This window comes from Panthera tigris, chromosome A2 (genome assembly GCF_018350195.1).
Source record: "Panthera tigris isolate Pti1 chromosome A2, P.tigris_Pti1_mat1.1, whole genome shotgun sequence".
NCBI lineage: Eukaryota > Metazoa > Chordata > Mammalia > Carnivora > Felidae > Panthera > Panthera tigris.
In genome coordinates this window covers 104,776,240-104,788,222 of record NC_056661.1, presented here as the reverse complement: position 1 = coordinate 104,788,222, position 11,983 = coordinate 104,776,240, and the positions used below count along the sequence as shown (strand labels likewise).

Genomic DNA, 11,983 nt, shown 5'->3' with positions numbered 1-11,983 from the left:
CATGAAAGAAAGTATGCTCAGACAGAAGCCTTTTGCTATGAAGAAATGAACGGGTGAAGATGGGAACACAATATCAATTTTCCAGAGTTCAAGCACCGCCCTTATCCACACTGGGAAACATCTCATTTCCAAGACTGAGACCTAACCATGTTCCTTGTGCCTCGTGCTCACAAGGAACAGATTTTGCCAGCCTCTAGCAGTTCCAATTCGAATAGCATTTATTCTAGAACTGCTCTCCCTAGAAAGGTCAGTATCCAAAATTGACCTCATGAATATCCTCTTTCACCCAGGCCTGTCTTCCCTTCCTCCTCACTCTACCCTGCACCACCCCCCATACACTCACTCAGGAAAGCTGGTCCCAGTTTATTGGTAGGAAAAAAAAATTTTGACTAAAACATTCAGTTCAAGTTAAACAGTGGCAAGAAGTATTAACTCCCTCAGGGAAATTATTTAATTTTAAGTCACTTAAGGAACAAATTTGTATTGGTGAGATTTCTATAGATATTTTTAGCTGAGGCCTGCCCTCATTTGGTACTTTGTTCAAAAACTGACATTTTATTATGAACAAACCCAGCTCTAAGTAGACCTAGCTCTTAATGGAAAGTATTTTGATGATGCAATGCCTTTAAGGAAGGTCAACTGCCAAAAGTGGAGGGAAGTATAAGCAGTGGACAGAGTGGACCAAGAAGGAGCCTACCTGGTGGGGGGAAGGGACAGGGAGTTGCAAGAGATATGAAAAATGATGGAAGATTTTTTCCATCATTGTGATTTCCATCATAATGAGATCAGCCCTCTGGATACAGTCTTGTCTTGCTCTGCAATGATGAGGATAAGCAATGTGGTACCCTGCAAAATGAACAGACTATAGTCAGAAAGGTCTGGATTTGAACATCAGACCCCCTAACTTACTATATAGAGGAATCTGGGCACATTGCTTAGCCATGCTGATATGTAGTTTCTTCATGTAAAAAATACGGGATTACAGAATTAGAGATAATACAACCCATGGCCTACGTTAGACAGTCAAGATGGCAACACGTAATCACTATTCACTATATACGTCCTGGGAGAAGAGCTAATATCTGAGGCACAGAGGGACTGTGTGAAGTAAACAATATTAGAGCTGCAGGTATCAAGATTCATGACAGTATAGAAACAGTAAAGACCTAAGACTCAAATTTTCTTTCCTTATAATATTTTCTAAAGCGGTGGTTAGCTGTCTTCCAGAATTATATTCCCCACTAAACCTTATTTTTGACCTTATCTACAGCAACACTCCATTTTTTTTTTTGAAACTTAAGTGTAGATAGAAATGGGCTATTTATAGCTACCACCCTGGGCTATAAATCTTGGAGGCAATGTGGGTGCTGGCTTAGTTGCTCAGAGTCCAAGCGAGTGACTAATTAAAAGGGTGAGCTCCACTGAGTTATTCTCCCATTTATCTTAGCTGCGTGGGACAGTGAAGAGATTTTTTAAAAAGGTAGAATGAGCAATAAAATGATGAAAGGTAATGCTATGGGCAAATCTCATGACCTGCTACAAGTCTGGAGGAAGAAAACGCTAAAGTTGCTCTTTGCTGTTAAAGAATAACGAACCAGACATAAAACAATCTAAGGGGTCCCGATACTTTTAATACAATAGACCTCGGTTTCCATTAGCTTATAGAACCGATCAATTCTGTATTTATAAACTAGTATATTGAGGAATAGAAAAAGTTAGACCACAATTTAAAAACATTTTGTGAAATATTTAGTCCTATCCATATAAAACCTAATGTCCCCTTTTGTGGTAAAAATATGTCTGAAAGCAGTTTTGTCATAATAAACAGAATAGCAACCATACTGATATGCTGTACTGATTAAGAAGTATTTTTATAATCAAGAACACTCAATTTTATTGAATGAATAATTTATTCATTGAACGTCAAAAATGTATCAGGCCTGGGAACTTATTTTCTAAAGAAAATTTTGCAGATGTAGACATTTCTCTGAGAGAAATCTCATGACTTTTAGAGCATCGCTCATTTGTTCTTAATACTCATACACATCTAATAATCAAAGTTATTAGATGGCATGAATCTAATCTCTGGATTAGACTAGAGAAAATTTTGGTTTAAGATTTAAGAGAGAAGAAATATGCAAAAAATAAATGGGAAATTATCAACACTTTGGCCATAATATTCATTCACTTAGTGAATATTGAATTACTGAGCATCTTCCACACGGTATACACTGAAAGTGCAACCAGGAAGAAGACAGAGATGTTCCCCATCATCAAAGCATAACATGAGAATAATGGGCAAAGAAAGAAATCACAATCGTGAGGAACACTACAAAAAAGAAAGAAGTGAACCCAAAAGAACAAGCCCACCTCCAAAAAGTTGGTTAATTTTTTTCCTCTAAAACCTGATGGAAAACAAAACAAAACTCAAAGAAGAGTAGGATTTCCTAAACAACCAAAGCCTGAGGGATTTGGAGGGAGTGAGTGCCAGGACTGTATGTCAGATAAGAAAGAACTAGAAGCGTGCAAACCCGCCTGCAAAAGAGGGTCATATAGATAAGTAATGAAAGAAATCCAGAATTTCTGGGGGAAAAAATCAACAGGAAGAGCAGTATAAGATCGTGCTGGGACTTTCAACTACAGCTAGCTGGATCATAGTCACACAAGTCTTGTAAAGGTCAATTTTCTAAAGATGTCACAAAGCCATTGAAGAGTTTGTAGTAGAAATATGATTTGATTTGATTTGCATTTTTAAAAGATCACTAATGTTGGATGGCTGACGGGCTAAAGACAGTAGTAATGGATCATAGCAACAACTAACACTTATTTTGAACTTCCTGTGTGCCTCTCACAATACAAAGTGCTTTATACACATTACCTTATGTAACCTTCATGAAAACTCTTCGGGGGAAGTTTTACTTCTTTTCTGTGGAGTCCCCATGTGTGTAAAATTAAAAATAAGATTTTAGGGGCTCCTGGGTGGCTCAGTCCATTAAGCATCTGACTCTTGATTTTGCTTCAGGTCATGGTCTCACAGTGTGTGAATTCGAGCCCTCCATCAGACTCTGCACTGATAGTGTGGAGCTTGCTTGGGATTCTCTCTCTCCTTCTCTCTCTGCCTCTGCCCCACTCTCTCTCAAGATAAATAAATAAACTTAATTTTTTTAATAAAATAAAAAATAAGATTTTAGGGGCACCTGGGTGGCTCAGTCAGTTAAGCATCTGACTTTGGCTCAGGTCATGATCTCAAGGTTTGTGAGCTCAGGCCTCACATCAGGCTTTTTGCTGTCAGCATGAAGCCTGTTTTAGATTCTTGGTCCTCTCCCTCTCTACCCCTCCTCTCCTTGTGCTCTCTCTCTCTCTCTCTCAAAAATAAATATTAAAAAAAAATAAGCTTTATGCCTTCTTTTCTATGAACCTGTCTTTCACCGGTTTAATTCACATGCCTCTGAGATTTAATCTAAGAGAGTAGAGAAACAGTTGTTCTTGTGAGAAATGACCCAGCAAAATATATGGAAAAAGAGTAGCCAGAACGGTAGGGAGAATGTAAATGAGAATTATGTCAGGCAACCCAAGATAGGAGACTGTATTTTTGAAGGAGGGAGTTGGCAAGAGTGTCAAATGCTGACAGGATGTCAGAATTTCAAAGGACCAATTCTATTCCCAGCCCTGAGAATCCTAAGAACACGATACACCCACAGTTTTGGGGGAGACCCAACTATATCTACCTATTACACCAGGCACTATTTTTTTTTATGCTTTTATACACTTGGTTTCACTTAAAACTTATATAGACTCCATTTGGCAGGTATTATCAATATAAGTAATTACAGATAAAAAGCTGAGATCTGTCGAGATTAAACTACGTTTCTGGGTTTTTATTTAATAAATAGTAGATCCATGATTCAAACACAGATCTGTCTGATTCCAGGGGCAATACTCTTTTAGCCACAGACCATCACATTCCCCTGTAATGTTATATCAGAGTTATGTACTAGGTGTTTAGGAAGCATAAGGATGGGCACATTATTCAGCATCAGGGAAGATTACACAGGAGCTGAGCCTCGAATGAGAAGGAATTGGCCTATCGCAAAAGGATAGGAAGAGTGTTTTCAGCACAATAGTATGTTCAGTCAGTGATGGGAAGACAGAGAACATCAATTTTAGGGAACTTCTGAAACACAGGGTTCATGAAAAGAAGACAGAAGATCTGAGGGGGAAAGAGTGGAGGTAGGACATTTACCCTGAAGGGGAACCACTTAAAAAGTATAAATAGGGGACCTGCTGGGCAAGAGCTGTGTAGGAAATCTGTGTCAACAGTGTGAAGGATGAATTGGAGGAAGAGGAGAAAAATGCAGGCCTTCCAAGTGAGAGCCTAGATTAGTGGCCTGATGGACAATAGAGAAAAAGAGTAAGTGTCAGCGAGATCAGAAAGGCATGAAATAAAAAAGAACTGGATGACTGACCAAGGTTGGGGGGAGGGAAATGACAAAGAGAGAGGTATATGGGATGAATATCAGTTTTCTGGCTTGGACAAGAAGATAGCTGGCAGGAAATGGATGTAGGAAAGCAGATATAAAGGAAAAGAAAAAAAACAAAAAACGAAACAAAACAAAAAAAAAACCCCAAAACCCTGAGTTCAGTTTTGGAGTTTGAATTGTCTGTGGAATTTCCAGGAAAACATGTTATAAAGATGGCTAGCTATGGGGGTGGGGGGGGGGGGGTGGGAGGGGAGGAGCGCCTGGGTGGCTCAGTCAGTTAAGATGGTAGGCTGTATAGTGACACTAAAGAAGAGGCTGGACCATGGCTGAAATCATGGAAATTTTATGAAAATCATGGAATACAGTACTGGTCCCCAAACTCATCTGACCACAGAATTCATTATCCAATGCAAGTGTTCTGAGAAGAGTTTATAATTCTCTCCTTCTGGAGAAATTTTGAAGATTTATCAGTGATCGTTCTCATTGTTTTTTTTCCAATAAGAAGAAAACAATGAAGAAGCAGAACAAGGATCCCACTGGAATCTTCTCCATAGGCTGTACTGCTCTACCAAAGATTTTTTTATCAGTTTGCTTGAAAACTGGTGGCAACACCATTCATGAAGATAAATGGATTTTATATAACACAAAATCTATTATGCAACTCACCCTTTTTAATATACACACACACACACACACACACATATATATATATGTATATATACTCTTGTTTTCACTCTTGTTTTCATTTGCTTGTGAATATCTTCATTATCCAATGACTGATTTTTCTCAGTTTGGGTGTATAATTCAGATTCAATAAAGGAGGAAAAGTGAGGAAATTTCAGCGGTACCATTTTTCATATTGTGACATGTCAAGTAATCAAAACAATTTAGCTGTCATGTAGAGAATTCTGTCTTCAAATAGACCAAAATTAGTTCATGACAATGACAGTCATGATGATTATTCTATGAAGCAAAGGGCTACTAAAACACTGTTTTACTTTCACTCTAATGGAACAATGTCCCGGAAAAGCAATTTCACATCATTTATTCTTGGTGTGACATACGCATTCTTTAAGAAGTTTGAGGAGAAATGTTGTACAATTTTTTTAAAGTAATGCTTTTAAGAGGGAATTTCCATAACAATTATCTAATTATTAAATGGAAATAACTGCATTGCTAGAAAGGAAGGCCCATCCCAACAAAACTGCCTAGTAGATTTCCGTTTGAAAATTACTCTTGAGAAACTGATGAGGTAAGAAATAAGATGAATAACTCTAGTTCATGAAGAGAGAAGCTCCTCCCCCTTTTGAGGGCGGGCATGAATGTGACTTTTTTTTTTTAGAAAGATAAATCTTAGCATACAATTCAACTTTTCCTTCTGTGATGCACTGACTTAGTATGGATTAAGATTGTGGCTAAAGAGGGGCACCTGGGTGGCTCAGTCGGTTAAGTGGCCAACTTCAGCTCAGGTCACGATCTCACGATCTCGTGAGTTCGAGCCCTGCGTTGGGCTCTGGGCTGATGGCTCAGGGCCTGGAGCCTGCTTCTGATTCTGTGTGTCCCTCTCTCTCTGCCCCTCCCCTGTTCATGCTCTGTCTCTCTCTGTCTCAAAAATAAATAAAACATTTAAAAAAAATTAGTTATAAAAAAAAAGATTGTGGCTAAAGAAAGGTGAGTATCATCCATCAGACTTCCCTTGAATTGTCAAAATTAAGAGTATTTGCTGTATTTTTTTTTCTCTCACTAGATTTCTTTGGGGAATTCCTGTAGTGCATTTCCTCCCCCCCGCCCCACCAGTTACTCAAGATCATATTGTAAAGGTTATAATTACATCAATTTTAACAGACTCTGGTTGAATTCAAGGCTACTTAGTCACTGCTACTCTTAGTACATCAGATTACCCCCAAAAGGCCTACTTGGCAAAGAGTCCAAACTAGGCGTGCACATTCAGTAAAGAAATAAAGGGAAACAAACTTGCTGGGCTGAACTTGAGAAAGAGCTTATGTTAGGGTCGGTTGGGAAATCATACAGTCCAAGTTCTTTGTTAATCAACAGGGAAAAAGAAGAAATGCTGGAACACAAAAAGAAGTCTGTTGACTACAATCATTACTGATAAAAGCGTGATTCTTTCTAAATTTTTACATGAGCATTCAAGTCAAGGGGGCCATGACTGTAAAAATTATTGAAAATCACTGGGTGCCTGGGTGGCTCAGTTGGTTAAGTGTCCGACTTCGGATCAGGTCATGATCGATCTCACCACTCTTGAGTTTGAGCCCTGCATCAGGCTCTGTGCTGATGGCTCAGAGCCTGGGCCTGCTTTGGATTCTGTCTCCATCTCTCTGTGCCCCTCCCTTTCTTGCCCTCTGTCTCTCTTTCTTTCAAAATATAAACATTTAAAAAATTAAAATAAAAATAAATCTGATAGGATTGTAAACAATTACCAGGATGTATGCCCATCTCACACCCTTCTGTGAAAAACTGCCTTACTCATAACTAGAGGTGAGGCCTGATGATAGCATATGACCTTAGTCCCATGCTGGCCATTGTAGATCAGGACAGACAGCTAACAAGAGCTTATCCAAATGACTTTCTTTACAAAGCCAGGGCTGGAGTTGGAATTCAGAAGCTTCAGTCCCTCTCTCCTCAGCACCATCACTGGGAAGTAATACAAGTGAAGAGCTAGTCTGTAGAGAGAGAAAAGAATGACAGAGATGGGGGAGATACAGAAACAAGAGACTATGAAATAGCAAGAACAACATGGTATGTAGCAGTTTAAATATAACCAAGATGGACGAGACTAGAAGAGGAATCATTCTGAGAGAAAATTAAAAGTCCTTCTTTGTATATGTGACAAATCTTGTCATTGTACATAGGGAGGGAGTCATGGACTAGACATCTGGAACTAGGGGAAATGTCAAAACTGAAGATAGAAATGTTAGATCTTCAGTGTAGAGAGGGTTTTTTTTTTAACGTTTATTTTATTTTTGAGACAGAGACAGAGCATGAACGGGGGGGGGGGGGCGCAGAGAGAGAGGGAGACACAGAATTGGAAGCAGGCTTCAGGCTCTGAGCCATCAGCCCAGAGCCCGACGCGGGGCTCGAACTCACAGACCGTGAGATCGTGACCTGAGCTGAAGTCGGATGCTTAACCGACTGAGCCACCCAGGCGCCCTAGAGAGGGTTTTTAAATTCGGATGGGGCTGGATAAGGTCAGAAAGGGATAGAGAAGAGACGGAGGAGAGAGATCAAAGTCAAATCCAAGGTACCCCAAAATGGAGCAGTTGAGTCAAGAAAAAAAAAAAAAAACTAGCAAAGACGAGCAAGGAAGAACAGCAAATGAGACGGAAAGAAAATCAGAGGACTGTGGTAGCACAGAAGGCATGAGAAGAGTGTGTTTTCAGAAAAAAAAAGTGACCAAATCAGCTCACATTTACAAAAAGAAATGAAAGAAACACTTCTTAGAATCATTTGCATTCAGTTTGAGGACTTACCAAAAGAATTGTATACACACACACACACACACACACACACACACACACACACTAGTTTTTTTGGCTGCTATTAAAGTCACGTATCAAAATAAAAGAATAAAAACATGAGCATTCATACCCCCCCCCCCCCGTCAAAAATTTTTAAATGCCTCATACAGATACAATTAGGTTTTGTTAAGAAAAAAAGCCAGGGGTAGGTTGTTTCACAATAGTTCTTGTAATGGCTGAAATTTGCAGGAGTGGTCTAAGTGTGAGACTTCAGAAAAAATGTCAATAACTTTGGTGTGAAATTCACTTTGCAGAATGGTTTAGGATATAGTTTGGTGGATGGTAATGAATGTGTATTCCAGGAAGGGGGGTGCTAATAGTGAAAAGGGAGAATTCACTAAGATCTACTTGGCTAAAGGAAAAATGATATCCCACATTATCTTATGAAGGTTGCAAAGCATTAGGAGAGGAAATGGTTTTGCCAAGGGTTTGGGGGACAAAGCTGGTTAGGCCAGGTGGATGCTCAGGTGACTAGCAATAGCTGTCAACGTGCCTCATCCCCCCACAACTGGCATCCTATCTAAATAAAACCAATGTGCTTCCTAGGGCAACACTTCAAAGCAAGTCCTCTGGCCTTCCAGTTTGTCCAGGCTGCCTCTCAAAATCCTCCTTAATTTAGTGCAAAGTCTCGTGCAATTAATGGGCTTGCAAGTTATGATCTTGAGCTCTGGAATCTACCAGGCCTTGTTAGAACCCCAGTTCTTCTCATTAACTGAGTGACCATGTCTAAAGATATAACACCTCTAAGCCGCTTTCCCTGTTAGTGAAAAAAGGATTACAGCAGAAGTTACAAGTTTATGTTGAGAATTAAAGGAGAAAATGGAGCATTTAGTACAGTGCAGTGCATAGGGCAGTGATCACCATTCACGTAAAGGTAGTTTCATTATTACCGTATTGAGTTAGAAATATAATATTATGTACAATGCATTGGAGCCTGTAACAGAGTTTGAGAATAAGGATATGACTAAGATCTCATGAAAATGAATGCTGCTATGCTAGGAAGAAGCTGGAGATTTAGGTTGCCAGGTGTGGCTTAGCCTCCAAGTTCAGCCCTCCAGCCACTTCTTTCCTGCTGGTACCAGTGTGGACCAATGGATTATTTACTATCCTAACAAATCTAAATGGGGACAGTAGTCCCCTCTTATCTGCCAGGTAAATGTTCCCAAGACCCCCAGCAGATGCCTGAAACCATGGATAGTACTAAACCCTGTATTATATACTATGTTTTTTTCCTATGCTCACATACCTATGATAAAGTTTAATCTATAAATTAGCCACAGTAAGAGATGATCAACAATAACTAATAATAAAATAGAACAAGTATAACGATATCCTATAATAAAAGTTATGTGAATGTGATCTCTCTCTCTCTCTCTCTCTCTCTTTCACAATATCTTAAGGTACTGTACTCTCCCTCCTTCCTGTGATGGTGGGAGGTGATAAAATGCCTACATGATGGGACAAGTCAGGTGAGTGATGTGGACACTGTGAGGGTTAGGCTCCTATCGACATATAGATATGATAATACTTCTGACTGCTGGTCCGGAGGAGGATCATCTGCTTCCAGATCATGGTTGACTGCGGGTAACTAAAACCCCAGAAAGCAAAACCACAGATAAGGAGTGGAGGGGCTGGGGGAGGGGGGGGGCTGTATTTGCTCTAAATGAATACGTGTTGTTAGAAAATAAAAGTCTGGATTTTTCTAAATCAAAACACATTATTCCATTTCTTTCTCACTGTCACTGTACTATTTTCTTTTGTGAGAGTGTAATGCATGGATTTCTGAGGCGTTTTTAAGTGATGGTCGTTGTTCAAAGCTTCCACTGGCCCGTGAGCCCCAGAGCTCACAATCGTAAAAATCTGCATTATAACTCAGAGACTCTCACTGGCCTAACACTTTACATCACAATAGGCGAGCCACTGTGAGGCAGCTTTGAAATCCCAGGGCTGTGGTCAAAGTACGGACCTCCTGGAAGGACAAAGTGTTCTGTTTGTGTAGCACAAGGGTGTGGCTTTTGTAGCTAGTAAAATAATCTGAACACAAAGGCTTCTAGATCCTGCAGAGCACTCTGCCGCGAACTGACTCAGCATAAAGTGGTGGGAAAGGAAGCTTGTTCTTAGATTTCAGAACCCTCCAAAGCTACACCCTGCTCACTTAGTTCCATCCCAGTTCAACGGGAAGGGGGTTTCATCAGCTAATGGGCGCACGCACACACACACACACACACACTCACCAAACAAAAGAGAAGATAGGATACACCCAAGAGGAATTCTGGGGGAGCCCACTGCCCACTCTTTACAACCTCTGGCCAGCCTCCTGCTTTTTATTTGTTTCACTCAAGCAAAACCTAGTTGCTTTCGGGGACAGGGGAAGGGAAGCCTTCTAATTATGCTGACCCACCTTAGCAACTGCTCTGAAAGAAGCTGCAAAATCTAACATCCTTAGTTAATACTGGAGGGGAGTTCTGAATATCATGATAGATAGATGCTTTGATCACCAGTGTCCAAGAGAGATCTGTGTTCTGAAAGCAAAACATTGATATGTTATACATACGTTGCATACAAATGAAATAGAGACTTAAAATCTATTAAAGGTTTCATGTACATTTTTAGATTCTACACAAACACACCAACCACCACCAATTTCGACTTCAAGTAAATAAACAGCACGATTTACAGTTATGTAATTTAAAATCCTGATCCTTACATTGGAATTAGGAAAAAAAGAGATCTGAATTATACAACATCAGTCTATATTGATTAGATTTTCCTCATAATTGTTCAACTCAGAATTTTGCTCAGACCGTTTTGCCTAACGATCACTTAGCCAAATTCACCCAAAGAAGATATAGAAACTTTTTGTGAAAAAGATTTTATAGAACTTTATCCTCTATCAATAAGATTCACATTCCAGAGAATTTGTATTCCACGGAAACAAATATCCAGAAAAAGCGTCATTTACCAGGATGAACAAGAAACACTGTTTACCTTTCTTTAGACTACCAGAAAGCCAATTAACTTAAAAACAAATTAATTTTTTTAAAAAAATTTATGAATTTCATATAATACTACATCTACAAAAAAAGTTCAAAAATATTAAAAGAGGCTTTATTGTGAGATTTTTGCCAAAAACCATTTAAAGTTAACCCCAGGACAACCTAATGTGTTGACAATATCCTATGAGTTAATTTTGATGTATTTTTGATTGTTATTACTAAGGTTTTAAAAAAATTCGTTAAAATATATATGCCTGGTAAAATACATGACCTCCTTTCTCTTTATCAAGATCACTAAATGTAATAAAGTTTTGTTCGTTTCTTAAATGGCCTTTTCAAAGCTTTTCTTTCTGTAACTGGACTTTGTGACTCCTTTCTTATTTTAGCAGTTCTGAAGGACACAATCAGGAGTGGTAAGGAATAAACTGCACCCATGTGTAATTACGTGACAACAGAGCTCCACGAAAGATGGGTTCCTCACAAAATACAAGGTACGAGATAGGTAGGGAATATTGCAGTGTAAAATGGACTACTTTTGATAACTAACATTTGTCTTTGGAAGACGTGTGTTCATCCCCTAAACAGAGTATAATGACTACTTACTATATGCTAGGCAACATCCTAGGCTCTGGGACGACAATAGGGAGTAAGACAAAAAGGGCTCCTGCTCTCACGGACCCTACATTCCTGTGGAGGATGACAGGCATTAGACACAAAAACAAAATTCAATAAGCAAGAGAATATCATGCAGTGGTAAGTGCCAGGAGAAAATTACAACAGGGTGTTATATTAGAAAATGACCAGAAGGAGAGTTGCCAGGCTTAGCAAATAAAAATACAGGAGCGGCACCTGGGTGGCTCAGTCAATTTAGTGTCTGGCTCTTGATTTCGGCTCAGGTTATGATCCTGGGGTCATGGGATGGAGCCCTGTGTCAGGCTTTGTGCTGAGTGTGGCACCTGCTTAAGAT

General features: G+C 39.4%; 1 long non-coding RNA gene across 1 annotated transcript; it reads right to left on the bottom strand.

The window, feature by feature from the left end:
* Positions 1–702: 702 nt before the first annotated feature.
* Positions 703–11,706, bottom strand: LOC102955256. Its single transcript, XR_006214498.1, has 3 exons — positions 11,620–11,706; positions 10,422–10,542; positions 703–846 (listed from the first exon to the last, which is right to left on the bottom strand). It is a non-coding gene; the product is annotated as an uncharacterized LOC102955256 (long non-coding RNA).
* Between the last annotated feature and the right edge of the window lie 277 nt (positions 11,707–11,983).